Source organism: Colletes latitarsis, chromosome 8 (assembly GCF_051014445.1).
Source record: "Colletes latitarsis isolate SP2378_abdomen chromosome 8, iyColLati1, whole genome shotgun sequence".
NCBI lineage: Eukaryota > Metazoa > Arthropoda > Insecta > Hymenoptera > Colletidae > Colletes > Colletes latitarsis.
Window position 1 is genome coordinate 24,635,017 of NC_135141.1, and position 27,923 is coordinate 24,662,939.

The window sequence follows — 27,923 nt, forward strand, 5'->3', positions numbered from 1 at the left end:
ACCTGTAGCCTCACCGACACCTTGGAATCTCCATTTTTCCCCCATTTTTTTTCCTCCTCTCGCGCGTTCCCCAGCCGCGCTACGCGATTTCTTGTATTCCACGCGCGTCTCGTCTCTCGTCCTTTCTCCTTTTCAACCGCCACCCCCGTGGGTGGAACGACGATGTACACCCTCCGATTCGCGTTCGTCTTCGTTTCTGGTTCCGTTTCACCCGCAACGACCGCCGTTTTCCCTTCTCTTTTCGTCTCGCGACGTCTCTTTCTCTCCCGCGGTTCTCTAGCTTTCATTCATACGGTTAGGCACGTCGCCGTACCCTCCAAGACACCCGCGGGGGAGGGATCGATCTATGTATGCGGCACTTGACCCAGCAGCATTGATTTTTCGGTTATTAATTGTGCCCCTCTCCGTTCGCGGTCTTAGCGCGAGAAAGGGGTTGTTTATAAGGCCGGTGGCGTACTCGAAAAACCACCCTCGCGGGAGTGTCGTAAATGTCGGCTGTCTTCGAGCCGTTTTCCAGCTTGTACGCGGTCACTTTTCATTTTAATCTTTATTTAGGACAACCGGGGTACCCCTTACGATCTATTCCGATAGATCGAACACAGTCATCGATATAAATTTACCCTTGGCATTACGATAGTGCCCAACAATAGTAAAAATATTGAAAAGTAACGCAAAGGTGGACAGATTAAACGTGGATCAATACGCGTAGCAAAGATCTTTTTATCGGTTCAACTTTGCTCTCCATTTTGTGTGCTCGATCCAAGAGGACTGCTATCGGGAAAGTTTAAGAAACACTGATCCCGAACCGTAAGATCTCCCGGGTTAGTTTGCGCATTGATCTTCCTAGAGGATGTTTTCTTCCGCGAACATCAACGAGAGGATTAACAGTTAGGGGATTCTGTGCACCGCCGATTGTACTTGGCGTAATCGGTTAGATTAATTACTCGTAGGAGGTATCGTGATTACCGGATCAAGCAGAGGATTCGTTTAATACTTGGAATTTATGTATCGGGTTCTCAGCGTCGATGGAAATGAGCTGCCTGGAAGGAAACGACGCGTATAGATCGCCTTCCTTGTACGACAAAATTTTGATTTACGATTCAAAGAGGGTGATTGTAATCTCGGATCAAGGCGTTTAGATCCACGTGTGAAAACTCAAGGTTCCCCCAGCTGTTAGGCGAACCGACAGAAAACTTGCATATCACTTAGGAATAACGCGAGTTTCAAACGAGCCACGCGAAATCAGTAAAAAGGGAGAAAGTGGATTTCACGCGATCTGGTAGTTACCCAGTCACAAATTGTAGCATGACGCGTTGTTGCAACTTGATTAGTATACTTCGTAGTACCTAAACTACCGGCTAGTTTCGATCGATGCAAATACAGCAATGCAATTGAATTCCCACGATCTTCAGAATTCAGAGAAGAAAACAGATTCTCGGGATTTGACGAAATTCGACCGTGCGTTACCGTGCAAACAAGAAACTATCGACTCTCGGAGCCAAGGATAGCAAGGTTTGCCAAACTAGGTTCTTATGTGAGATACGTGGAATAGCAATATCAGGAACTGGCATAAACTATTGAATATAAGAATTACACAGAGTAACCTGGATCGAATTTTGACTGTGAACTTATTGTTTACAGAGTTGTTAGATAGTTGAAGATATCTGTGTGCACTCGAACGACAGCTTCATGTTCCTTTGTGATATCGAACGGACAAACCGAGAACCCCTTTTCTTTTCTTGAACGATCGTTTTTGCCAGCAAAAGATTTGCGCGCTGATCGAATGAGATTTTTCCAATAAAGTAGAAGGATGCCAAAGGGTTCCGAAGGTCATGAAATAATGAAAGAGATAACAGAATTTTGTCCTATCTGGCGACGTAAGTCGTGGGACCGCGCCACCAGGGACGCGTCGTTCATCGATTCAACGTTATCTCAGATATTTGCGTTGCATTCTCGTCCTGCTAAAGAAATCTCGAAAATTGCGTGGGTATTTCGCGCGTGCACCCCTAAATCGACAACCCCTGAATCCTCGAATTCGTTCGTGCAAAGGAATTTGGTTGCAACGAGCCACCTGTAGGAAACATTCCTCTCTATCGAAAATAAAAAACAATCAAAGTATCCAGACGATTGTCTAAACAGAGATTCGTTCGACTTTTGTTTATACATTTGGGAATGCTCGTGGTAGACATTGATCCCGTTTGTTCAACGAGCATCAAGTTTTCCGAGAGAATGACACTCGTTTCAGCTCCCAGAGTGTCTGAGAAACTAATTGGATGCCTGGGGAAGGTTCCCTCGTCAGCGAAGAATGAACTCGTCGATACCTAAACGCGATGTTTTGGGATTTGATACGTCGTTCGATCGATCCCCCCATCACTGGACTCTACGCGAGACACGCTACGAGGGAAAATATTCTACGAATTGTCGCGTCGTCGGATGGAAAGGTTGACGCAAAATGGACGCGTCTCCGGTCTCGAGATTATCTGTCGCGCGTAACGTATGATTTATGATCGCCGTATCTACGTCTTGATCCCGACCACCTAAAGGACGACGATTCATATCGTCAAGCGTTGTTAGAATAATGCTCAGCATCCGTCCATTCGCGTTGGTTTCAAGCCCTCACGAACCTCTGACCGAAGATCGCGCGACCCAATTACCGGAATTAAGCGCGACAAATATTTTTAGACGGCTCCCTAGACGATACGAACACCCAGCTAAACTGCATTAGAACAAGAAGCGTCTGGCACCGTTGGTAGACCCGACGGATGTAAACATGATTCAGATGTACGCGTACGTTCGTACGACGAAGCGTCCACGATCAACGCTGCATTCATAATTAAAAACTTTAAAGCGACCGCCTGGAGCGGCAATGTCAATGAAATTTTCGCGCGCGATTTAATCCGGAAGTTCAAATAGTTTGGCACGTCGGTACGACAGTCACTGACGTTCGCGTTAATCAGCGCAAAAGTAACTAAACGCCGACCACTGGATTAACGTCGAGCTTCATATTCCGGGCGAGCATAATGAAACGATAAAGCAGAAAACCAGTGACGCACGTTGCACGTTTCGCGGTATATTTTTAACGTCAGTGCTTCTTTCGTGCGTATTTCGTGAACTTTTGCAAAATGACCGATAGTTTCCATACATGTCCAGGCAACGAGGGCAATTCTTATAGCGTTGAGTTAAACATTTCAGCGTCGTCAGAGATGTACTAGATTTTAGGTTGTGTAAGAAGTCTGATAGGTATACGCGCCATCGTAAATATTAGCGACAATTATCTTCGATAATAGGATCCTTTCAGCAAAGTGGATGTCTGAATGACGTCAAAGCGACGTCATCGGTTCGATTCTCTTCCGTTTCGACATTTAATTGATCCTGAATAAGCCCGTGACGAGCTCGAATGCAAGTTGAAATCGCAACGGTCGATTTCGTTGCTGCGTCATTTTCGTCACGTCTTCTCCCGGCCCTGATTCTCGAGGTCCTTCGTTGCTCGACGACAGCCTCTCCACGAACGCGCCATTGTAATTAGATCGATCGTGATACCGTTATCGTTTCAGACGATGCATCGTAATTAGACGTTCGCATCTGTGCGTCTATCACGGTGCAATCACAAAGGAACAGAGAGGCGGTCGTTGCATTGCCCTGATCGTAGCATGAAAGCTCGCGAATTCACTAATCACCGCTAGATCGGCCCTCTATGATCTATGCCTTCTGGCGTTGAACTTGCGCAGAACTCGACCATTTATTATTGGAAATAGGTGGTGGAATAAAAAGACAATTATAAAAGGAATAACTTTTAACTAAGCTTTTATTGGAAACACTAGGAAGGCACGTCTTAACGCTTTGAAAGGAACAATCGGTCCTATACTTTGTCTAAACAAGCCAAGCTAGGGACACAGTTGCACCCTCTTGACTCGTATTTCGAGACGCGAAACGCAACATGCGCGTCGATGGTTTTTGTCACATAAAGAAAACTTTCTCTGTTAGAAGAGGAAAACCAACATTTATCTTTGCAATTATTATTAATATTCCCCTTCTCCGTTCGTGCATTGACCACACCCTTGTTTCACGAAACCCGAAACTCTGGGATTTAAAGCACCTTAGAGGCGGTCCATCGCAGGATTAAATCTCGAATATTTATTCTGCGAGCACAACAAATGCAGACAATTTGTTCCATCGAGGATTGCGAGTACCGGCGTCTTTGCAGAGATAATGGTATCCACGCACGCTCTCGGTGCGCCAGAAGCGAGTCCATGAATCATTGGCACGGTGAGCAAACCCCGGAGCACGGAGTCAGACATTCGGGAGCCAGGGCAGAAATCCGCATTCGTCGTCGAGCGGACACCCTTTCTCTCTCCCGGGACCCGGGGAGTTTAACCTTTCGCGGTTTAGATAACTTCCAAGATGGATAAAAATCGGATAAAAGTGTCCGGCGGAGGAGTCGCCGCGGAACTGAAGATTCGTTTCACTTTATCGCGACGCTCACGGCGTTTGATTCGCGTAAGATCCTGGGGGAGTCGAAACTATCGTTCTTAATTTCGTGAGTTACGGCCTCAAGCGTCACCGCGGAAAATTGAATCCAAAAACTGGGCCACCGAGAATCCAGAGAAAGCAGAAAGGCTTTCGTAATTATTTAAATGATTTTTCAATTTCTCTGGAATGCTTTCGGGGGAAACAATTTTTTAGAGCACGTTTCGTAGTTTTATTAAAATTCAAAGCGGCGTGTGCTCCGTGACTTTGCGAGACTCGAACTCGTAAATACCACGGAAAGGTCGACGGTTTTCCTCGTATCTTCCGACGCCCTCGATGGGAAGTATTTCTTCGGAAAGTCCATCGTTCTTGTCGCGAAACGGTCCGGCCAGGAAATCGAGTTCGCTCGAGATCCACGTAACGACCGGATCCGTGAAATTACTCGGCGCGTTTTCGTCCTGTATCCTATCGAAATACCGCAGGTTATCGAACGCCCGCGAACTCCAGCGACGAAGGAGTGGCATTCTCCTTTTATTTTTGTCGCGAGAGCGTCGTACGCCCACGCAATCTTTTTTCCCCCGCCGGCCACCGGAGACGGCGCCAAACGAATCCGCGTTATCTCGACGACGTTTCGCGTTTTTTGTACGCGTTTTATTCTTGCGGTATTCGCGTCGTAGTACGAGACGTTAACGGCGGGGGGAAAAATTGGAAAAAATATTCAATTGCGCGTCAACCTGTTCGACCGACTCCGACGCCCGAGCTTTCGAATATTTTACGCGTGTTTTCTATGTAAATTGAACGTAGCGCGGGGGCGTGACGATTCGACGCGAAATCGAAGCTGCTGATATTGTACCACTGTTCTGGACAGCGGGGTGTATAAGGTGGCTTAATAGCAGTATTATGTTCACTTCGAAGTGGTATCAATTACGCGTGGATATCGTAATCGATCTCGTGCCAGAGGCCTTCTCGAGCACCGATGCCAGATCAATATATCCTACAGCTTTCTAAGAGTTTTCTCTGAAAGAGAAAGATATTTTCCATTTTTCGCGACGTGGCTGTTTCAAAATATTGTAAAGAAAGAATTAAAATTAGCCGACCGGACAGGAGAAGTCAGACTTTCGTTTCCTGGGACGTTTCTCTGGGGATTTCCTGCTCGCCCGCGGCGTCTGACCCGATATAATGGCGACTGAAGGTCCTTTTTTAATTCCTTCGCTTCGACAACATCCATTATTTCCAATACCCCGGCTTTTACCTTACAACCATTTTGTCTTGTCGACGTCCTTCTTAATATCTTTGGAAATATCAAACTCTTTTAATCCTCACAACGTCTCTTATCGCGTCGTTCTTTTGTGCTTTTATTTTTTTCTTTATTTTCTCCTTCGTTTTTCCTCGGTTCGAAGATGTTACATTGTCCGTCCCAGTGGTTCTTAACCAAAAACTTGCTCGAAAGAATCTGGTGTTTGGAACGGGACCGTGGAAGTGAAAACTTAAGAACCACTGGTCCATCCCATCCTTAAAACACCTAATACTTCTTCCTGAAACTCGCCTCGCCCTATTTCTCAAACTCCTCTTCTTTCCAAAGTTCTGCGAAAGCTCTTGTTTTTCGTAACTACGGAAGATTACGAACTCCATGGATATTGTACAGGTCTTTCAATCTGGATTTCGTGATGATCACGGTGCTCGCCAACTCCTTTCCTCCGCGTTCTTCGTTCTTTTTGGACTCGAAACTTGTTACCTGTACTATTTCCTCAAACTTTTCGGACGTAAATTATGCAACACGCTACTGTATAAGTACATTTCCACGGATACCTTCGCAACGATTGACCCAAAATTTAACAAACATTTCTATCTATTTATTTTTCCACAACATTTTCAACCCCTGTTCTGCTCGTTCGTTGCAGTCTAAGAAGGAAGCGCGTCACGAATTTATGAGATAACATTTTCTCCCATCCTGCAAACTTTATAATCTTCTTACTTATAATTACACTCGTTAAAACAATGGCGGTCCTCGAACTGAAAGATAAAGTAAACGAACGGTTGGTTAAAAGCCCGCGAAGTCGTCCCTTTAATTAATTCTCTTTAAATCCAGTTTCGCTGTACCGGCGACGAAGACGTTGTCTCGAATAAATAAACGCGCGAAGAAAAGGGGATAAAAGAAGCGGGGATCGGTTTCCGACAATCAGCGTTTTTCCAGCGCAGGATTGTTTCGCTTTCGGAATGACGGCGGAAGAACTGCTAAGCTTTTTGTTTCCGCGGAGAAAGTGGAACAACGTGTGCCGCTTACAGTGGTACATTTCGATATTAAGCCGTCACCGCGAGCGTCCATCGAAATCCTAGCGTCTGCGAGCGGGTCAACGGAGGGCAAAAAAATCTTCTACGTTTTCGAGCAAAAGCAGCGGAAACGCGGCTGACGCGATATTGAAACCAGCCATGCGAGTGTAATGCTCGACCGCGATCGCAAAGTTGGCCCGACGTATTCAATATTCCAGAAGACGTACCGAAATTCAACGCCCACGCGTCTGTCCGATGGAGTTTTGTAATCTCCACGGAAAAGTGTAGTCCTAGTATAGAATCGATTTAAATAGAATTAATGAAGATCCAATTTGTAATATTTAAAATAGTTTAATAATTTATGTATCTTCTGTGTTATCTTGTCTCATCGTGTTTTGTCAAATCTCGCTAACCTTATGCTTTCTCAATCCTCTGTTCTCTTGTTTGATCAATGCGACGTGGTTTATGGTTCGTGTCTTTCGCCTAAACAACTCTCGTTTATCCGAAACTCGGGTTTCCGGTTACTCTTGTCGCCCTCGTAAATTCGAAGACATTACTCCTTTCCAACTGCTTGAATATGCAAGAGAAATGGATTCTTCGTCTACGCTGTCTTGTTTACATGGACCTTGCTTCAAAGTCTCCGATTTGCCTGTTTAATTTATTATGCTCCAATCTATCCACGCATGCTGATGCTTTAATCGCCAGATTATGCTCGGATCTTGCTGTACCACCTCACGACACTACTAAATTTCATATCTGCTCGTCGTCTATTATAATTCTCTTCCAATTAAACTTTACTTTAACCCGCGACCAGTCGATATCGGGTCATTTTTAGATACAAGAATAAAATTCTTTTTTTTTTTATCAAATTGCTCGTCCACCGTGAGTTTATGGTTACGACTCGCATTCGTCCCATACCTTACGGTCGTAATAAAAAAATATCGGTCGTTCGTCAGGGTCTCGGGGTTTAACTCGATTCGAAGCGACCCCGTCGAGCATCGTCGTCGACGGAGTTTGAATTAGCTCTCGACCTAGAAAATAACTGTTCGAATTAGCGCTTTCAGAATTAATCGGGCCGTTCGCGAGGAACGTCGTGAACCGAGAAACGGCTCCCAGAGTGCCGAAGTGCGATCGAATTTGTACCGAAATCGTAGAACTTTCGATTAAAGTGCCCGATGACGACGAACCTTGGACGAGGTTAAAGTTGAAACGTTACAGAATCCCTAAAAATCCCTTTTCTTTCGGATTAATTGTACGATCAAAATCAAAAACTACTCCGTACGTTTGAAATAAAAATAATTTACTTTGGTTCTCTGCCGATTTCTGACGGAAGATGCACCCTTTCGACCATTTTCGTCCACTGTGCGACGCGTGCATCGCGATATTTTCACGGTCGCGTACCCTTCAGCCGTAAGTCGGTCTAATGGATTTCATCTGCATGGAGAATTCCGCGCTGTACTTTCGGCATTAGCGGTATGCAAATCCCGAGATAGGTTCGCTGTCGGCCAGTTTCTCTAAACGTGAATTCGCACGTAGCTGGGCATTAGTCGACAGAATTAACGCAACCGTTCGACGTTATGTCGGATTACCGTGTCTCCGGGACTGTTATCGTCTCGTATCGAGTTTATGGTCCTCGCGAAAGACGTGTCGCGAATTCCGATTCGCGAAAAAGCTCAGAGTTTATCCAAACGTCGAACGTTAGTTTTCTGAACGCCCACGCGCGTCGGAAGTCGGTCTCGAATTTTATTCAATTAAAAGCGCCGACTTGCATCGCGTACGGTCCGCTGCAAAATTAATTTGAATAACAAGAAACTGTGCACTTAGTTCTCGCCCGATGCAAATACCCTGTCGGAATTTATTCGTCGGTCCGGCGAACGTTTGTCATTCAGATTTCTCGTGAGATTGCGCTTGTGTTCTTTTTTCTTTGTTTTTTTTTTTATCGAGACGGTGACTGATTGCGTCGCCGTTTCTTCACAGATTGACAAATTACTACGGCGAGCGTGTCGTCGGTCGCCAATAAACCCCGTTAAAGCGGTCCTCGGTGTTATTAAATTACTTTAATAACGCGGGTTCCCGAGCACTCGAGAACATTAGCAATTCTGTATCGTCGCGAGTCCGACCCGGTGTTTATGAGCGCACTTAGGGGGCCATTCCCGTCCGGACCGCCATTTTTTAACACTTTTTTCTCTCCCTTTACTCTTAGTTCTATATTTCATCCTTGCAATTTTTTTCCTACGAAAATATTATACAGGGTGTTGAGCCACCTCTGGGAAAAATTTTAATGGTAGCTTCAAGAATATCAATTTCTTGATCGACGTTTCGTTAAAAAGTTATTAAAAAATTAAATTCAAAAATTTCAAATCATTCTAAAAAAAATATTTTCGGTTGCGGGGGTCAATTATAATCATTTTTGGTCAATAGACATACCCTCGAAATCCTAACCATTTTCGAGAAAAAAATTCCCTACCGAAAATATAATTTTAGGCCAGAAATGCTTCCCATAAATTTCATGCGAATCTTTAAAACGTCATAACTTCTGAACGGATTGGACGATTTTAATGTTTAAAAAAGCAAACTACGCGTATTTTGGCGGAGAATATGTACAAATCGTAAAAATATTCGAAAAGTTGCTCCTTAACCCCGTAAAGTTAGAAAAACCCCATAAAAATGGACCAATTTTCAAACAGCCATAACTCCCACAATAGTGAATATATTTCAATGAAACTTTTTTCTGAAGTGGAGCTCATGGGTACATACAAAAAAGTATTAGACAACTTTTCTGTGGGGCGTCTATCAAAATTACTAAAAATGAAAAAGGAATTTTTAAGAAAAATCGACAAAGGGGTAGGTGCCTAAATTTTTCGACGAAAAAAAAAATTTTTAATTAATTCTAAAAAAATTATTTTCGGTTCCGAGAGTCAAATACAATCATTTTTGGTGAATAGACATACCCCCGAAATCTTGCGCATTTTCGAGAAAAAAATTCGAGTAAGTGCTGATAGTTTTGGATGAAAAAAATGACTTTCGAATCGTCTTGGAAAAATTATTTTTAGTTGCAGGGGTCAATTGCAATCATTTTTGGTGAATACACATACCCTCGAAATCCTACTCAGTTTCGAGAAAAAAATTCCTTACCGAAAATATTATTTCTGGCCAGAAATGTTTGCCCGAATTTTCATGCGAATCTTTAAAACGTCATAACTTCTGAACGGATTGGACGATTTTAATGTTTAAAAAAGCAAACTACGCGTATTTTGGTGGAGAATATGTACAAATTATAAAAATATTCAAAAAGTTGCTCCTTAACCCCGTAAAGTTAGAAAAACCCCATAAAAATGGACCAATTTTCAAACAGCCATAACTCCTACAATAGTGAATATATTTCAATGAAACTTTTTTCTGGAGTAGAGCTCATGGGTACCTACTAAAAAGTATTAGACAACTTTTCTACAGAACGTCAAACAAAATGACTAAAAATAAAAATCGAATTTTTAAGGAAAATCGACAGGGGGTAGGTGCCTAAATTTTTCGGCCAAAAAAAAAAAATTTTAATCTTTCTAAAAAAAATATTTTCGGTTGAGGGAGTCAAATACAATCATTTTTGGCGAATAGACATACCACCGAAATCCTACCCATTTACTAAAAAAAAATTCGAGGTGTGAAATTTTTCGACAAAATTGAAAAATCTCAAATCATTCTGAAAACATTATTTTCGGTTGAGGGAGTCAAATACAATCATTTTTGGTGAATAGACATACCCCCGAAATCCTGCACATTTTCGAGAAAAAAATTCAGTAAAGGCAGAACTTCAACCGTTAATAACTTTTCAACGAAGTCTCCATCAACAAATTGGTATTCTTGATTTTCGTCTCATTTTAGTCTCGAGAATCTCTCATTAAAATTTTTCCCAAGGGTGGCCGAACTCCCTGTATATTACGGAAGTTGCAACGAATCCAGTAAAGATGTAACAAAAATTTCTGCAGATTGGAGAATGTTTTCGATATGTTCAATATATATAAAGTCTAAAGAAGCAAGGATTTTTAAACTTGTGAATTTAATGCGATTGAAAATACTGTAAATTAATAATTTTCACGGACGTTGAATTATAGATTTGCAGCTTTGCGCGAAGTTGATGAGCAAGATGGTCTGCCTTTGACGAAAGATCCATCGAGGTCGGCGAGCGCGTTGTTTGAGAGGGAAAACTAATTAATATTCTTACGCTTCTACGTTCCGACGGAACGCGAGATTGGAAAACAAACGTTGGCAATATTTGCCATCGACAGCTCCCGGCGAAAGAGAGTTTCGCGAAGTCGGAAACTTAACTGGAAACGGAATAAGCAATTTCTCGCCGACAGTATGTTGCACCACGTTTGAATAATAATTAACGAAGTTGAATTAGTCTTTAATTAAACTTTAGCGCGCGGTGGCGGCCAAGAAATCCTATTCGATTAAGGCGAGTTATTTACGAGCTCGAACTTACATTTCCAGGCGTCGCGACGCATTCGTGGAATCGAATTGTATCGCCCTGACATAAGGCTGAGCTTGAATCGTGTTTCTTATAGGACGTATTGTCACCATAAAATGCTTAAATACGCCATTCTATCCAATATTTATAGGAAAATTAATTTCTCGAGGGTTAATGCCTCTCAATTTTCATTCATACACAGAAATAAACTAGAACAACGATTAATCGATTCAATTACTTTCCGTTTGTTCAACGTCGGTCGCGTGGACCTCTATTTTTGCTCCAGCGGTGATTTTTTTATCGTAAATCTTTTTCCGCGACAAAGCCGCCGAACAGAAAAGGGGGAAAATATTTTTATCGTAATTCCTCCATCGACAATTGTTATAACGGTCCTGTTTTGCACAACGTTTCGTGCTCGTTACGGAAATTTCGTATTTTATCGTCGCGCGAGCGTTCCACTGAAAACTCTGTCGGGGTATTATGCATAGTGGACGGTTTTTTTCTTTTTTTCGTTGACGCAAATATTGGATATCGATAGGAAAGTACGCGTAATACGGGGCACGATGATTGCTCCTAGGGTTCGAATATACTTGCGAAAATATTTTCGTATTAGGAGATCGATACATCGATACGGTGTACTTGCGACCGTATTTAATACCGATACTTGTCGATGAAATATGCACCGTAGAAACATGCAAGATGACTTTTAATCCGTTGCGAGCACGTCGAGGCCTGGTTTCGGGAGTTAGGGATAAGTACGTACAGCGTACAGCTTGCTTTCCAGCTCGTTTATGGAAATCTTCCTTCGATACTCGGGCAAAGACAACAGTTTACAAGTCCCTCCACGACGAAGTTTCGGACTAGTACGTTCCACGGGTTAACTTATTTACATTTGATTGAGAATTCTCTGGATGATGCACCGAGCATGGCTCCAACGTCGGACATCGGTGACTGAATAATTTCTTCGGTATACTCCGAGCAACAGTGAAGCGGATCGACGACAAGCCTGACTTCGCCGGTGTCCGCTTTGGAATTAATCAGGGTCGAGTTTGCAAAAGTAAATCAACCATCAAGATTGGACAACTTTATTTGATTAGAGAGTCCCAGGTGCACGCACCGCTATTACGAATTAGATTCTCGATGATGTTTGCCCTTTGCAGTCTGCAATTTGGCGGTACGAATACGGAACGTTTCACTGGGGAAACCACTCTTGTATTTTATTCGTTAAAAAGTATCTTCGTTTGAGAAGGTCTCGAAACTTTTTCAATTTATCGGACAGATTATCGTTGATTTTTGGCGGTGAAATTGAATCCCCGAGGAATCGAGGAACGTCGACTGGGATTTCTATCCGAACCGGAACCCATCCATAAATCCAATGGCCTAAGTGACAATCGATTAATAACGGAACATAGTCCGTAAAAGGGCGTTTCCGCCGTGTCATCCAATAGAACGTGAGCTCTTTCGTAAAACGTAACACGGAAACGGAACGAGTTTCGGATAAACGAGGATCAAAGTCGAAGACGTGAGAGCGAATGGAGTTCGACGAGCATATATCTTTCCCTCTTACCTTTTGATGTCCCTTCGAACTCTCGGCGAGTTTCAAGGTCCGTTGGGAAACATTTTACGCGAATAATGAACAAACCAATTCTTTTGAAATCATCTCGGTATCAAGGTTACAACTTTTTAGGAGGCTTGCGGGTTCGGAGAAAATTTTTCTCTTCTACAGAGTCTCGACGTCCGTTTCTGGATAAATAACCAACGAAACCCCAACGTCCAGCAGTTTCTTCGCGACGTATATTTATCGCTCTGACGGTTAAATTTGTTATCTGCTAATAAGAATTTTACAGCTCGCGTCTCCGTACCTGGAAGGTTCGATCCGCTCGAATAACTTTCGTTGACGTCGAATAATTATTTCCGTTACGCTGAAAGTTAGAAATAAATTCTACTCTATAAGTTTCCTTTTCAAACGGCGCGTCTCTGGCTGTTTCAAATATCGAAATAGCTGGACTGCAATATCAATTTGACACGGCGAATGTTTTTTTTTCTACGACGTAAACGCTGTCGACTCTTTCGTTCTATATGATAATATTAGTTTTCAAACCTTAAAATGGCGATTTAAACACCTTCTCCTTTTCTCTTCGTCCCCGTCGAATAAATACGAATCAGTCGTTTCCAGTCTTCGTGCAGCGAATCGAATTATTTCGTTTCTCGTTCGTATTTATCAACAAATTTAGCCCGTCGTCATCTCCGTACGCCGTTCATCTATTATTCGAACAAAGTTCCCGCTAACTTCCGACGACGTTCAAGTATTTTTCATCGCTGTTCGCGTCGACGCTCGTTTGTTCATCGAAGTTATTCGACTGCAAACGGATCGACCGGCGTACCCGCGTTGATTGCTTTTTAACGCGTTCGTATTTGCACCCTGCTACGTCGCTGGAATTCAAAAGATTCTTTTTCGCGAATCTAGGACGTGTGCTTGCGCCGATAACGCGTCGAAGGAAACGCGAGTCATTAATAAACTTGTCTTTCGAAATGTGTTTGGGAGCTAAGTGCCGCAGGTTATAATAACAGACGATCACAGAAAGTAATCCATTTAATAACGACGAAAAACACTCTCTGCAGCGACAAGTTACAACGAATAACCAAGTTCCAATTGGTGAATTTAATTTGTAAATAGAGAATTGTGGTTGGTAAGAAATCTGCAACCTGTTGGACGTATCAAAACGCGCTCGAATGTATTTGTTTGTTAGCTAGGCCTTTTGTTCGTTTCACTTTGTCGTTGCACCCGGCGGTTTGTCTAGGAAATTTCAGGGAATTTCGGATTCCGACGCGACTAAATCTAATTTGCAGAATGCGATTTATATTCCCGAGATTCCGCGGAAACTGCCGCGAGTGCTGGCGCTATCTACGTACGTTTAAGTGGATGCACGCCCTGTGACCCGGACGCTTTGCATTTTAAGCCGCTCCGTATCCTGTGAATCTCCCTATTTACGAGTACTCGTCGACTCGCGTTCATATCGCGGGCAGAAAAAAATATTCCCGCGTCAACTTCCTTCGAGAACCACGATTTCAAGCTGCTTCTACACAGTCTCCGGTCCTGGAGCAACTACCAAGAGTTTCAAATTAATCTCACGGTATTGTCTCGCGTGTTGCATAAATATGCGTCCCGTACAGTTGCTACAAAGCTTCCCACTCCTCCTGGTTAAGTTTGCTATGAAAGATTTGGTATTTCCGTGGTCTATTATAATTTTTGATAGTACAACTCGATTACGTCTCCATAAAGAATCCATTTTAGTGTCAGAGTTTGGTACGCGAAAGGTAAATCTTGCACTGGTGCTGGATTTTAAATGGACAAAGTCCCGATTTGAGGAAGGCAATGCTGGTGCATCGCCACAAAGGAACGCGGAGGGATGTAATTTAATAAGACAACGGTGACCCGCATCGGCCAAATACCGGAGGCGTTTCTCTGTGGCGTCTTTAATTCGATTGTGGTCAACGGCGAGTGGACGGGTCGCATCGGTGCAACTAACGTCCGTGCGATGCATCTCAACAACGCGTTTAGACGACCCAAGAAATTTCGTCGCGCCTCCGTTCCTGGTGTAACATTCCACCCCCGTCTTATTCACCGCGTCTCGTCGCGGTTAATGCAATGCAGTCGCTTCGTTATATTTATCCGCAATAATTTCGCGGAATTCAACCACCGTATTACCCGGCAAGGACAATTATTTCACGAAGAAATATAGCGTTTCCGGGAAAGATTAATGCTTCTCGTCGCCGTTCCTACGTCCTGGAATTTCCTTCGAACGACCGGGGAACATTTATCTCGGGGCTGCAAATGGCGGGAGCGCACCTTGCGCGGGGAAAAATTGGTCCCCGTGGCGCAACTATGCGAAACTGTACGAACGGAACTACGGTCGATCAAATTTGACTCGCCTAATGCGTGGCATTTTTTCGATTTTATTTATTTCGTCCTTGTTGCGAAAATTTCACCGAATGAAATTGAGAGACACGGAAGTAACGAGACGTCGAGAAGAAATTTTAGCGTGCCAAGTAAATTTCGTTCGTTAGCCTTTGGCCATTACGAGGCACCGTGTACCCTGGAAAATGTGAAATTCGTCTCAGCAGTTTCCAACGACCCGTTGGCACTTTTTACGCGAGATTTTAGCTTTCGTAGACCCTTCGAGAGATCCCCGGCTCTTTGACTGTAACGTCTTTCGATTTCTCGTAACTCTTGAACGGTTTTTTCAACGCCCTCGATGCGTCGATACGAAAGGATCATACGAAATACGATACTTTGAAAGGTAGCATAGAAATTTCAACGTAAAAGAGAAACGACGTAGGAGGATACGGTTTCCTCGAGGTTACGGTTAACAGAATTCGAAAGATAGTCCTCGCAGATCCCGCCGTCGTAAAAGGCCAGTTGTCGTAACCGTTTTGCGGTGTTCCTCGCGCGAGATGGTTGAAATGTATACGCGACATAGCCTTTGTTCAGCGAGAATAAGCTCGATCGCGACGCGAACAAGCAACAGCTTTCTCCAAAATAAATTGCCGCGACGCGGAGGAGCTTTCTTTGTTATCGAATTTCCCGCGAACGCGACTTAAACGAGTTAAGTTCCCTGAATTTAAAACGAGTTTCCGTGAGTTTCTTCGACTGCGTTCATTACATTTCTCAGACGCGGAGCACTCCACGGGACACCTTCGTTAAAGTTTACCTTTGAACAAATTTTGAAACTTTACGAACCGTTCGGAGGATCCCGGGAGCGTCTCTCGAGTTCGATCCGCGTTTGCTTCCGATTTCCGGTTCGATACCGTGGCAAAACGAAACACGCCCGCGACAATAGAAATGAATTAGTTACGAAACAGGACAACGACGGGAAATATTCCCTCCCGCCTCGTCCCCACCGGTTGCCCCAGAATCCCTCTGTCCCGGTGACCTGAAAATTCGCCCTGTATTCTTTCGCAAGGACTCTTTCTCCTTTATTTACAGACAGTCGACGAAAATTTCGCGCTCGAGATTGCTACAGACCCCGCCAGTCGAGTCGAAATAATAACGGTGCTTCCCGTTTAACGAACAATCTGCCAGGATTAATATTTGTTTTCGCGGGTCGGCAATAAAGGCGAAATATATCTCTTCGTCGTAGTTTCTCAGTTTCTAACTTTTAATAATGTTTGGAAGAATTTGAAAAAAATTGTATACTTGGAAATAGCGTGGGAGGCAGCGGTAGACTTGGGAGAAAGATAAATGCGCGTGCCAGAAACGCAGGAAAAAATTACACGTCCGCGAGGGGCGTGTACGCCATCGTGCATAGTCGAGATCACCTAATGGCACCGTCGTAAAATTCGATGTTACGCAATATACAGTTCGATACGGCGCAGAATGTAATCTCGTTGAATTCCAGCCGATATCGGAGCTCGGCGACCTTCGGTGCCCCGAAAAGAATTCCATAATCGGTATCGATAAAGTCGCGACTCGTATGTACATCGTGACCCAGTAACATCGTAATAAATACAACGAAGCTCCAAGAATGTCGTATAAGAAAATCAGATTCTACGTTCCTTATTCGCCCTTATAACCGTTCGCTGTCCATGCAAATTTTGCCACGGAGGAATAATGAAATAATTTTCGAGGGTTCGAGCAGACGGAAGGATACATAATTAAAGAACACAGGACGCTCTTGGGGGCGCAAGTGGAGTAGAATTGATCGGTTGAACGATCCTGCGAAGACTGAAGGCGTTCGAGGGAATCGGGTTTACAGTGGAGGACGAATATCCTGCAACCATTCGAGCTTCACGGCGCGGAAATTCACTGAATTCGCTCTTGGTGTCCCGGATTGCCTTGGGATGAAACTTTCATCGATTCTCCTACGAAAGGATCGCGAAGTATTTTCGATTTACCAGGGTTCGTAATCTCCCGCCCGAAAGTAACGCTTCCCGCGAGCGTTAAACCTAAGTTAGACCGCGATAGTCTTTTGTTCCTCAGGCGATGTATCCCCTCTTTTGTTTCGTTCGTCAGTCGAGGAAAATGCGTTCGTTGTTACGCGTCGTCGCTGCGATCTTTCGAGTTTAACGAGAAAATAATCTTCGTACAGTGGTGGTTTGCAACAAAGTGACACTCAGATACTTTGTACCTGAATGAAAGGCTGGTCGAGGACGATTGCAGCAACAGGTGAGACGAATTAATATCGTAGATCGGTTTAAAAAATTCCTTCATTGATTTTAGTGTACAAATTATGAATGAAATCGTGCCCATAAACGTGTTATCGTTGGAATAGATCCGCGTGTTTGTGTGAGTCTGACATGCTTGATTTAACGGTATTGGATGTCCCATTTTCCGCTGACTCGATTTCATTTGATTTCTCTTCACGAACGAGCGTGTCTTATCTCCGAACCTTTTGTTTCTGTCGCGGAACCCTGACCAGATTCGAGGTCCAGAGTCGGTCGCTTCGTGGCTTAGAAATCGAAAAAAGACCAGCAGAATCTCATTCTTTCTACATCTCTTTGTTACTCGCCATTTTTGAAAAACTTATCTCTGTCACTGTAAAGTTCCAAGAACTAGCTCTCGTAAACAAATATTAATTTCTGTAAATAAACGCCACGTCGCGCGAGTACGTATATCTTGCGACGGAAAGAACTTTTTAAAAATGACGCAATGGCCGCGCTGTTGTTCGGTTCTACGAGACGAATTCCAGCACCTACGTCTTTTCGTAAAACGTGAAAGATTGTCACCGGAAACTCCTTACCGAATTCCTTCTATGTCTATTCCGTCGTTCCCAGCTCGCGTGATTTTTTTCTTCTGCAAGAATGAAACCCTGGATTCCGGATTCGTTTGCCTTTTCGAGGGAAGCTTTTGTCCTTTATCGTGAAAAGGACTCCAGGCTCTTTATAGTGGTTTCAGTTCCCCGTCGCAACAGACCCTTTTGAAAACTATTTTTCTCGTTTTTCTGGCGTGAAAGCATCGTTGCCCTCGCACGTCTCTTTTTCTATCAAGTTACGAATGTAAGCGAAAGAACAATTTAACTCCAGTATAATTATGCAGACCTTACGTTATTTACGTTTGTACCGTTGTACAATTATCCGGTTCCGAATAACGAATAGCTTCGTTATTAATTAATTGTCTATCGTTTGGCTCGCTTCCAAGGAACGCTTTCTGCAACGCTGCCAGGAAAGCTCGCCTTATTTTTGCGATTAAGCTGTTTCGACGTCGAATGCACTTTCGTCGAGTTAATTAGTTTCACGAATACTCTTTCTCTCTTTCTCTCGGTTTTGCCAAACTTCTTTCTCACGTTTCGAGATCTGCGATCGTCGTTCGAATATTTACAGATAAACGATCAGCCCCTGTCGATAGTTCGCGAATCAAAGTTCTCCTTTTCTTGCATTCTAAAACGTCTTCCTTTGACGCCTCGTGGTCGCTCGTTATTCTTAATTAGTCCACGGACGATCTTCCTTCGAAAGAGCCTCATTCGCGAAATTAAAGTTTGCGGAAGAGAAAGGATCCCGTCCGGAGAGAAAATGGCAGTCTTTAAAGTTTCTCTCAGACCGTCCAGACCTTATGAAATTCGAATAGGATCGAAGGTGGCGAGGAGGAAAGTCTTCCGGAATTAATCCCCCTTTTTCTCATTTTAACCCTTGGACGACTGTCTCCTTATTTCCTCGGTAACTCGTTGACTTAATCGAGTGAATGCTCGCGATCGTGGGTAATCCTTCTTTGGTAATCTCTTATCCCGCGATTGCACGTTGCTGTGTTATCTTGGAGCGACTAAAATTAAATTGCTCGGGTTAAGGGTCGCTGGAGGTCCCCGTGCTACGTTAAAGGGAACATTTTCAAGGGAAACAAGCACGGAACCGCGAGCTACATTCTCCGTCGATGGGCATTTTTCTCTTCCGGTTTGATGTGTTTTTTTTTCGGGGGAAAAACGCTCAAACGTTGTTACGGGGATTCGTGCATCGACGCGAAATATTTCTCGGGTCATCAGACCCATTGAAAGGAACGAACGCGCCGATAAATCTTCGCGACATCTCGCTGGATGATGAATGACCGGGAACAACACTGTCGCCCTCGAACGTACTCGCGGTTCGAAATTTTTCCGGAAAAATAGCGAGACAATAAGCCGCGATATTCTGAATCTTCGGGGTGCTAATAATAATCGTCGTTCGTCCCCCAAAACTCGAAGAAAACCGATTTCGTTCGCGGTTTCGGGGGAAAAGTCTCGTCTTATCGAGCAACGCGAAAAGCGTCAACTAAGGTTAAATAAATTTTTCTGGCGGCGCATTGTCTGGCTATTTTTATTCCGGGTATATCGAACGCGGTGGAAACTCGTTCGCTGAACACGAGAATTATTAACGGCGTCGAAACTTTAGCGATCACGATCCATCGCGCGATTCGGAAGGACGCGATCTTATATTGCAAAAGTTGGCCAGTTATTAGAAGAACGTCGACGAGCTTTCGGAAGTTCGGCTTACAGGATGCACGCGAAAGCAAAAGACGATGCTTCGACGATGGTATTTCGATTAATGAGATTTTAGAAGATCCGAAAATATTTTCTATTTTACCTTCGAAAGGAGAAAATCGAGGAACGACTTTTCAGAGGATAGACAATTTGCCTGAAAGGCGCGATAAATAGTTTGAAGGAACTGGATCGCGTCGCGGTTCGTTTCCTTCAAACAGAATCAATTTTCATCACGTTTGATCGCGCGACGCGAAGTCGTCCACAGGCTACTTTGATTAAGACAACGATAAATGGACACTCGGCGGTGCTTCGTAATGGATGAGTGTTCCAATAACGAGCGAGTCCATTATGATATTGATTTTTTTCCTTGTTCCAGCCAGGTCTTGATTTAAGACACGGCTCGACGTGACTCGAGGCAGTCGTTTAGCCAGGGTGTATTGATTTTTGTTCGCGTGCACGGTATCCGAAGGTGTCCGGAAAATGACTGGTTATATCAAACTGGGGAACTTTCGGTCATGAACTATCGGCAAAGTCATCGAGATCGCTTCAAAGTAGCCTGATGCCCGAAACTAAAACCGGGGAAACTCGGGAAGAGTCACCGGGGCCGCGATAAAACGACCGCACGTAAGCAAATTTCTCTCGACCGTTCTCCATAAATTATTAAGGGTACATAAAACGAGACGTGCGATGTACAGAGTGCACGAAACGTGTACATTTTCGCGCGTGGATCCAAAAACGTAATATTGGGCCATTCATCGCGAGAGCAGTGGTTCCAGCCAGGCGGATGGACTTCCGGTCGACTCGAAGGGGTCAGAGTATCGCGAATAGAGTAACAGAAGCACAATCGACAATCAGCGTTCATAAATCGTAGCGAAGATGTCGATAGATTGCAAAATTTGCATGTTGATGAGAGGTTTCATGAATCCGAGCAAGTTCATCGAACGTATGTGACCCCAAATATTGACCCTTGCGGTATTCCGCACGCAATTAAACAAGCGGATGAGAATCGAGTAGTAGTGACATTGGTAATGACCTGCTGTGGGTGATTAGTTGGGTATGATTGTGACCACAAGGTGGAGAACGAGGGGCCAGTGGCTCCCGGGCGTTTGATAATCGGTAGATCACGGTCAAAAGGCTCGAAAGCTTTGGAGAGATCAATCAGCGTGAGAAGCGTTGGGTGTCTCGTGTCGATTGTTCGCAGTATTTAATCGGAAATATTCAAAGGGATGGTTGCAATGCTCTAATAATAATCGAGGTTCGAACGATGGGAAATATCGAAATTTCCCAGGCTTCTCCAAGCAGATCTCCGCGTGTAAATTAGTCGGTTCGTAGTTATGTTCGCGAAGGTTAGATCCGCGATTCTCTTATTAGCGCGATAAATCTGTCGCCTGTTCGTGACGTGCTTGTAATTGTGTTATGGATATCCATGTTCGCCTCGTCGGGCCTTCGACGGCTTTAATCTCGATGGTCTTATGGAATCGTTAAAATTGTAAGGTAATTAGGTTACGCGATCGAGCTTCACGGTCGTCCCTCGGCGGGTGGACCGCTTTTAATGGTCCGGTAGCGATAAAATTGGAATCGATAGATTTTATGAAAGGCGGGAGATTGCGTGGACGTATCTTAAGTCGCATTATGTCAGCGTACCGATACGACGACAAAAGGAGATTGTGTGGCGGTTACTCTTAACCGAAGTACTTTGTTCCCTCGAGGACTGGGATAGTCCACGTGGAGAGAATAGAACTTGGACGGTGTGTAGCGTACTGTTCTTCTTCTTCTTCTCGGTTCCATCGATTTTTCCGTAAGTTTCCGGCGTCGCCTAGGGAAATTCCTCCCCCGTTAAAGGTGGTCTCCGATCCGCACGACCGACGAGTTTCTCCTTCGTCGCGTACACGTCCCATCAATTTACGCTACCGACCCCGGAAACACCGGACAGTCGCACGTCAGCCTCGTTAAATGCAAATACACGATCGTCCAACGGGATCACGTTACCTTTTTGCACCGCATTTTCTTATTTTGATCTTCCCCCTGTGGTGTACGGAGTCTGGAAAGACCCAGCGAGTAATTAGCAATCTCGAACGTCGTTGCTCATCGAAGATGACGCGGAGATTCGATCTAAGCCGATAGTTATGGCGCGTTGACACGCGTTTCCCGTGTGTGGGATAAGCATTGACCGAATAACCGATATTTGCCCAATATGCGGAGCCAGCTTAACGCAGATTGATGCAAGAAGCGAGGCATTACTCTGTATGCAGATTGTATATTCGATATTCATTGGTTTTCGGATCAATCCTCGCCGTCATATACAAAGAAGAAGAAAAACGTCGATATAGAATGATAGTTTACATACACTCTCGGTGAATATTACGGTGTTATTGTTTAGAACGTTGAGAAAATTAGTCCAGAGCATAAATAGATCGCGGATGATCGATGGTTGCGCTGATTGCAACCGCGTTACTTAGCAGTTTCAGTCCCGAAACTCTGCAAACTGTCGATCCCCGTTCGATTTCGATTGATCGAAAGCAACGATGCGTCAGTCGTTGTTTCCGATTCGACGAGAGATTTATGAACAAGATCACGGATCGGAACAATTACGTAAACGATCCAGTGATTCCCTCCGACGAACAAAAGTCGAGGAACGTTCGCTAGGTGCCTGGGAAATGGGAAAATCAGCTTGGCACGAGTCCGCGTACAAGCAGAACGATGATAAATCTACCCTCAGCTTCCGAAAGACGAGAAGCGAAGAGATAATGGGCGACGAGTCTACGATTAAATTCATCCCTCGATGGATATCCGAAGAACCAGCCCCGTGTCCGTGGATAATTGTAATCCAGATAACAAAAGTGAAATACACTGGCATCGGTTTATATTCGAAAATCCGACAGATAATTTTTGACTTATTTTTTCACCCCGTGTCGATTGCCTCCTCGTCGAGCTGCATCGCCAGTTCGGATACAGCCTGTCTAAATAAATCATGAATCCATGATTTAGCGCTTGTATGGCAAGGCGGAGGGGAGGTTTCGGTGGTAAATTGGTGCACGGGTCGCCGGAAAAACGAACGATCGAGCCTGTTGGTCGAGTCTTTCGCGAATCGTAACCGGATTTTGCGGCCAGATCGCGGGCACGCGTTGATTCGCGCAATTTCGCGTACTCTCCCTGCACAGTCAACGATTTTGCACGCTGGTTCATGCATACTGCATGAGCCGTGAACCGATTTACAGTTGTGACGTCAGCTACACCCACACCCCGGCGTTGCACCCCCCCCTGAACGGACGGCTGATTGTGTCCCTTCGTAATCGGAACAATGGGTTAAGGGGGTGTCGACTCCTTGACTACGGTCGCACACAATTTTAGAAACGCTCGTTAGTATGTTGATCTTAATTCTATTCAAGCGATATTGAGCCCCCCGGGAGTAGACGATCGAACTGCAACAAGTTAATCGAAGTCTGCGCTTACCTACGACCGTGAACCACTTTTCTGGATCTTTTATTAAAAATAGAAAACGATTCCAAGCTATTTTGATCGCGCACGCCCTGGAAGATTGCGAATACCATGGTGTTTCCATTAGGAATCGACGAGGGGCATCCCTTAAATCCATTCGTAGAAAAATATTTCACTCGTTCCACGCGATCTCGTGAATTTTATAAACGATCAAGGGACTGTGATCGGATAACGATATTAAATACACGCGTGTACACGTAATTGTTAAATACCCTTTGAGACCTGACTGCTGGATTTACTTTGAGAACTCTGGGAACTTCGAATCGAGTTTCCAGAGCGAAACACAACGAAAGTTTGAGTTTCGGTTCTCCTCGGACGCCCAATGTTTACGTCGCTGCGAATAGCTGGTTAATTAGAGGCGTTGCAAACAAACGTAACTAGTGATGAAGGAGCAATCGACTTAGTTATCCGGCGTGCGTTTCGAAAGACAATGAAACGAAGCGGGATATCGGAAGACAAACGATCGCGACGTAAAGACGATATTTAACGACGAGAAACGCTGATATTTTATATTTCGAGTGGCAAGCGACGTCGTAATGTAACATTTTATCCGAAACGTTGGAGACGCGAGCAAATAAAGAGGGAAAATCGGACCGGGGAAGACGGTTATGCATCATCGACGGAAACGTATCGAGAATAGAGTGCCTCTGGGTAGGCCACGAACCTTGAAAAATGCACGACTCGCAGTTTATCGAGCGGGAAAAATTATGGCACGCGGCAGAACGCTGTTCGAATCCAATGAATCCCTTTTGAACGGATTCTATGTATTTCTAGATCCAATTGTGCGAAGAAAATTTCACGAATTTGGCCTGACAGTGTTTGTTGCGAGTCTATAGGGTGCAGGTTACGAGGCAGGGGTGAGATTATGGTACCATAAAACTCACGAGGGAACGTATCGAAGTCTCGATCGCTGATTTTCTTATCTGCTTTCGTCCAATCGAAGGGGTAGAATTCACCCTCGAGGTAGAATATCTCGCAAACTATTAGAATTTTGTATAGAAATCTGAATAACGTGCGTTTGAATCGTCGAAAAATTGTGTTTTTATTTTGATTTTCGTCGGACTGCAGCTTCACCCTGGTCCCTTATAGATTTTGGGGGAGAATCGACAACGAAATTGATGATACGCGTTCACGAATACGTCAAACTCGAAGTAAATCCGTACGGAGATGGGGGATTCGAGAAGATATACGGTACCTACTCATAAATTCCTACTTGCAATGAAAAATATATACCGGGTATAATTTTTTACGAGTTCGGAACTTCCTGGAGCCGCGAGAAGGGCTCGCTTATCATTATTGAAATTTATTGTTGTCCCGACTGCGACGTAAAATGTACATAAATACGTCGTTATTTAGTTGTTTATGTATATTGAGCTTCTTCCGTTCCTCATTGATAAAACGTGTACTAGTAAAATAATCCTCCTGAAACGCATTTCGGAACTGACAGATTTATTTTGCATTATGTCATAAAAGGGGCCATAACGAACCAGCCTTTTCCCCGGTGAAATTTCTAGTATTAATTTGCGTAGAAATGACTGCAAAGTAGGAAGCACAAGATAAAAATCTTAAGTGGATTTTGGCAACTCTGGCGTACACTTTACGAGAGACTCCGTATATATCTTTCTCTTTTACTTCTCGGTTCATGAATTTAAATTGTGCAAATGTAATGCAGTATATCTTACGAGCGCACTAATGCTCGAATCGAGCGTCGCGTTTTTCCATCCAGACCGCTAACAACATTCCGCGCGCTGCAATTCGTTTCTTCCGAACGAAGAATCCGGATTCGTAAAAATGTATCTCTCAGTCCCTCGTAACAAGTCACCGTTAGAGAAACCTGTCGTTCCTGTCAATAGTATTACCCATCCATTGCTCCCGCGACGCTCGGAAAATCCATTTCGACTGGAAATCAGCGTATCGAAGATACGGGATTATTTATCGAACTATAAACGCGTTTTCGCGGGAACCTGTTTGCTCGATAAAGCATAGGGATCCATGAATGTCGTTCGAACTCGAGAATTTATTTCTCAGAACTGAAGTTTCAATGTTAATTTCGTTTATTTACCGAGGAGTACAAAAATTCGTTTCGTGCGAAATATCAGGTCACGTAATCGGCTGATTGATTAATTTAAAGTACAAAGAACGGGTCAGTAACCGCGTGACGTGGCTCGAGGGTCAATAACCCGACTATACAGGGTATTCGGCCAACCCTGGAGAAATTTTAATGGGAAATTCTAGAGGCCAAAATAAGACGACAATCATGAATATCAATTTGCTGATTGAGGTTTCGTTAAAAAATTAAAAATTTCAAATCATTCATGGAAAAATTATTTTCGGTTGTGGGAGTCAATTACAATCATTTTTGGTGAATAGACATATCCTCGAAATCCTACCCACTTTCGAGAAAAAAATTCAGTAGGTGGACAAATTTTTTGTCGAAATTAAAAAATTTCAAATCATTCTAAAAAAAATATTTTCAGTTGCTGGAGGCAATTACAATCATTTTTGGTCAACGGACATACCACCGAATTCCTACGTACTTTCGAGAAAAAAATTTCTTACCAAAAATACCATTTCTGGCCAGAAATGTCTGCGCGAATTTTCATGCGAATCTTTAAAACGTCATAACTTCTGAACGGATCGGACGATTTTAATGTTTAAAAAAGCAAACGACGCGTATTTTAGTGTAGAATGTGCAGCAATTATAAAAATATTCGAAAAGTTGGTCCTCGACCCCACAAAATGAGTAAAACTCCATAAAAATGGTCCAATTTTCAAACTGCCATAACTCCTACAATTATGAATATATTTCAGTGAAACTTTTTTCTGAAGTAGAGCTCATGGGTACCTACAAAAAAGTATTAGACAACTTTTCTGTAGGGCGTCAAACAAAATTACTAAAAATGAAAATGGAATTTTTAAGAAAAATCGACAGGGGGTAGGTGCTTAAATTTTTCGGCCAAAAAAAAAAATTTCAAATCGTTCTAAAAAAATTATTTTCGGTTGCAGGGGTCAATTGCAATCATTTTTGGTTATTAGACATACCCCCGAAATCTTGCGCATTTTCGAGAAAAAAATTCGATTAAGTGCCTAAATTTTTCGGCGAAAAAAAAACTTTCAAATCATTCTGAAAAAATTATTTTCGGTTGCGGGGGTCAATTACAATAACTTTTGGTGAATAGACATATCCCCGAATTCCTACGCGTTTTCGAAAAAAAAATTCCTTTCCGAAAATCTAATTTCTGGCCAGGAATGTTCGCCCGAATTTTCATGCGAATCTTTAAAACGTCATAACTTCTGAACGGATTGGACGATTTTAATGTTTAAAAAAGCAAACTACGCGTATTTTGATGGAGAATATGTACAAATTGCAAAAATATTCGAAAAGTTGGTCCTTGACCCCGCAAAATGAGAAAACCCCCATAAAAATGGTCCGATTTTGAAACAGCCATAACTCCTACAATTGTGAATATATTTCAATGAAATTTTTTTCTGAAGTGGAGCTCATGGGTACCTACAAAAAAGTATTAGACAACTTTTCTGTAGGGCGTCTATCAAAATTACTAAAAATGGAAAACGAATTTTTAAGAAAAATCGACAGGGGGTAGGTGCCTAATTTTTTCGGCCAAAAAAAAAATTTCAAATCGTTCTAAAAAAAATATTTTCGGTTGCAGGGGTCAAGTACAATCATTTTTGGTCATTACACATACCCTCGAAATCCTACGTACTTTCGAGAAAAAAATTCTTTACCAAAAATATACTGTGTGGCCAGAAATGTTTCCCCGAAATTTCATGCGTATGTTTAAAACATCATAACTTCTGGGCGGATTGAAGGATTTTAATGATTCAAAATTCAAACAATGAATCTCTAAAGCCCCAGAATAATCGATCTAGGTTTGTTATCTAAAGTATTACGTCGTAGAGTATTACGATATATTTATAAGCTACCTGTTGCCCCGAGGCGAAAGTAAAATCCTTCGAATTTCCAAGTCTCTCGATTACGCGACCCCAACCCTTGCTCCTATTAGGTCGGATAATCGAGGATCTACCGTATTAAGGATCTTAATAATAATAAGGCGGAAGTTGCGTACCGGCTGCTGGAACAATCTGAGGCCACGTAATTTCTCGTTTGCAAACCGCGGCAATTTTGGAAATAGTTGAATGAGAACGCGTATTCCGGGTTGTATTCCGTTATTTGATATTACAAACGTGCACGGTGGTCCTCCAAATTTTGCCATTGTTTCGTTTTGCTGCTCCGTCGAAACAGTTCCGGCATATTAACAATGCGATTAAAAGTTATTTGGAACAATGCGTGACACGGTTTCTCTAAAAAGACTGGAAATGTTCGTTTCGTCCAAGAGTTTGCGAAATATTAATTTTCTGGGAATAGAAACGCAATAATAATTTGATGAATTTCAGGCGCGCCGTTCAACGATCACTTAATCCGTCGAGAACGCGTTTCCTCCACGACGGGAAAGAAACGAGAAAAGTTTTCGTTGGAAAGCTTCTCGATAACAACGTTAAAATTTGTTCTCCGCGGAGAGAAACCTCAGTCAGAGGGTAAAGGATTTCGAGCAAACGAAGGAAAAGGGTTCGAAGGGCTCGCTGGAAAACACTGGTTCACTAATTTAGAAAAACGAAAAATACGAAGGAACCGGTCTTCATTGGCCGTGCAATTTTCAGGTTGAACGCAGCAATTTCCTCCCTCGTGCTCGTACAGCGAACTATTCGACGCCTCCTCTTTCACCCTCTTTGGACAGAAATAACTGCAACGCTTG

The 27,923-nt window shown here is 43.4% G+C and overlaps 1 protein-coding gene across 1 annotated transcript in view; it reads left to right on the forward strand.

Annotated features, from left to right (window-relative positions):
* The window catches only part of LOC143344267 (uncharacterized), a 62,325-nt gene that overhangs the window by 18,195 nt on the left and 16,207 nt on the right, over positions 1-27,923 (forward strand). The gene's annotated exons all lie outside the window — the stretch shown is intronic.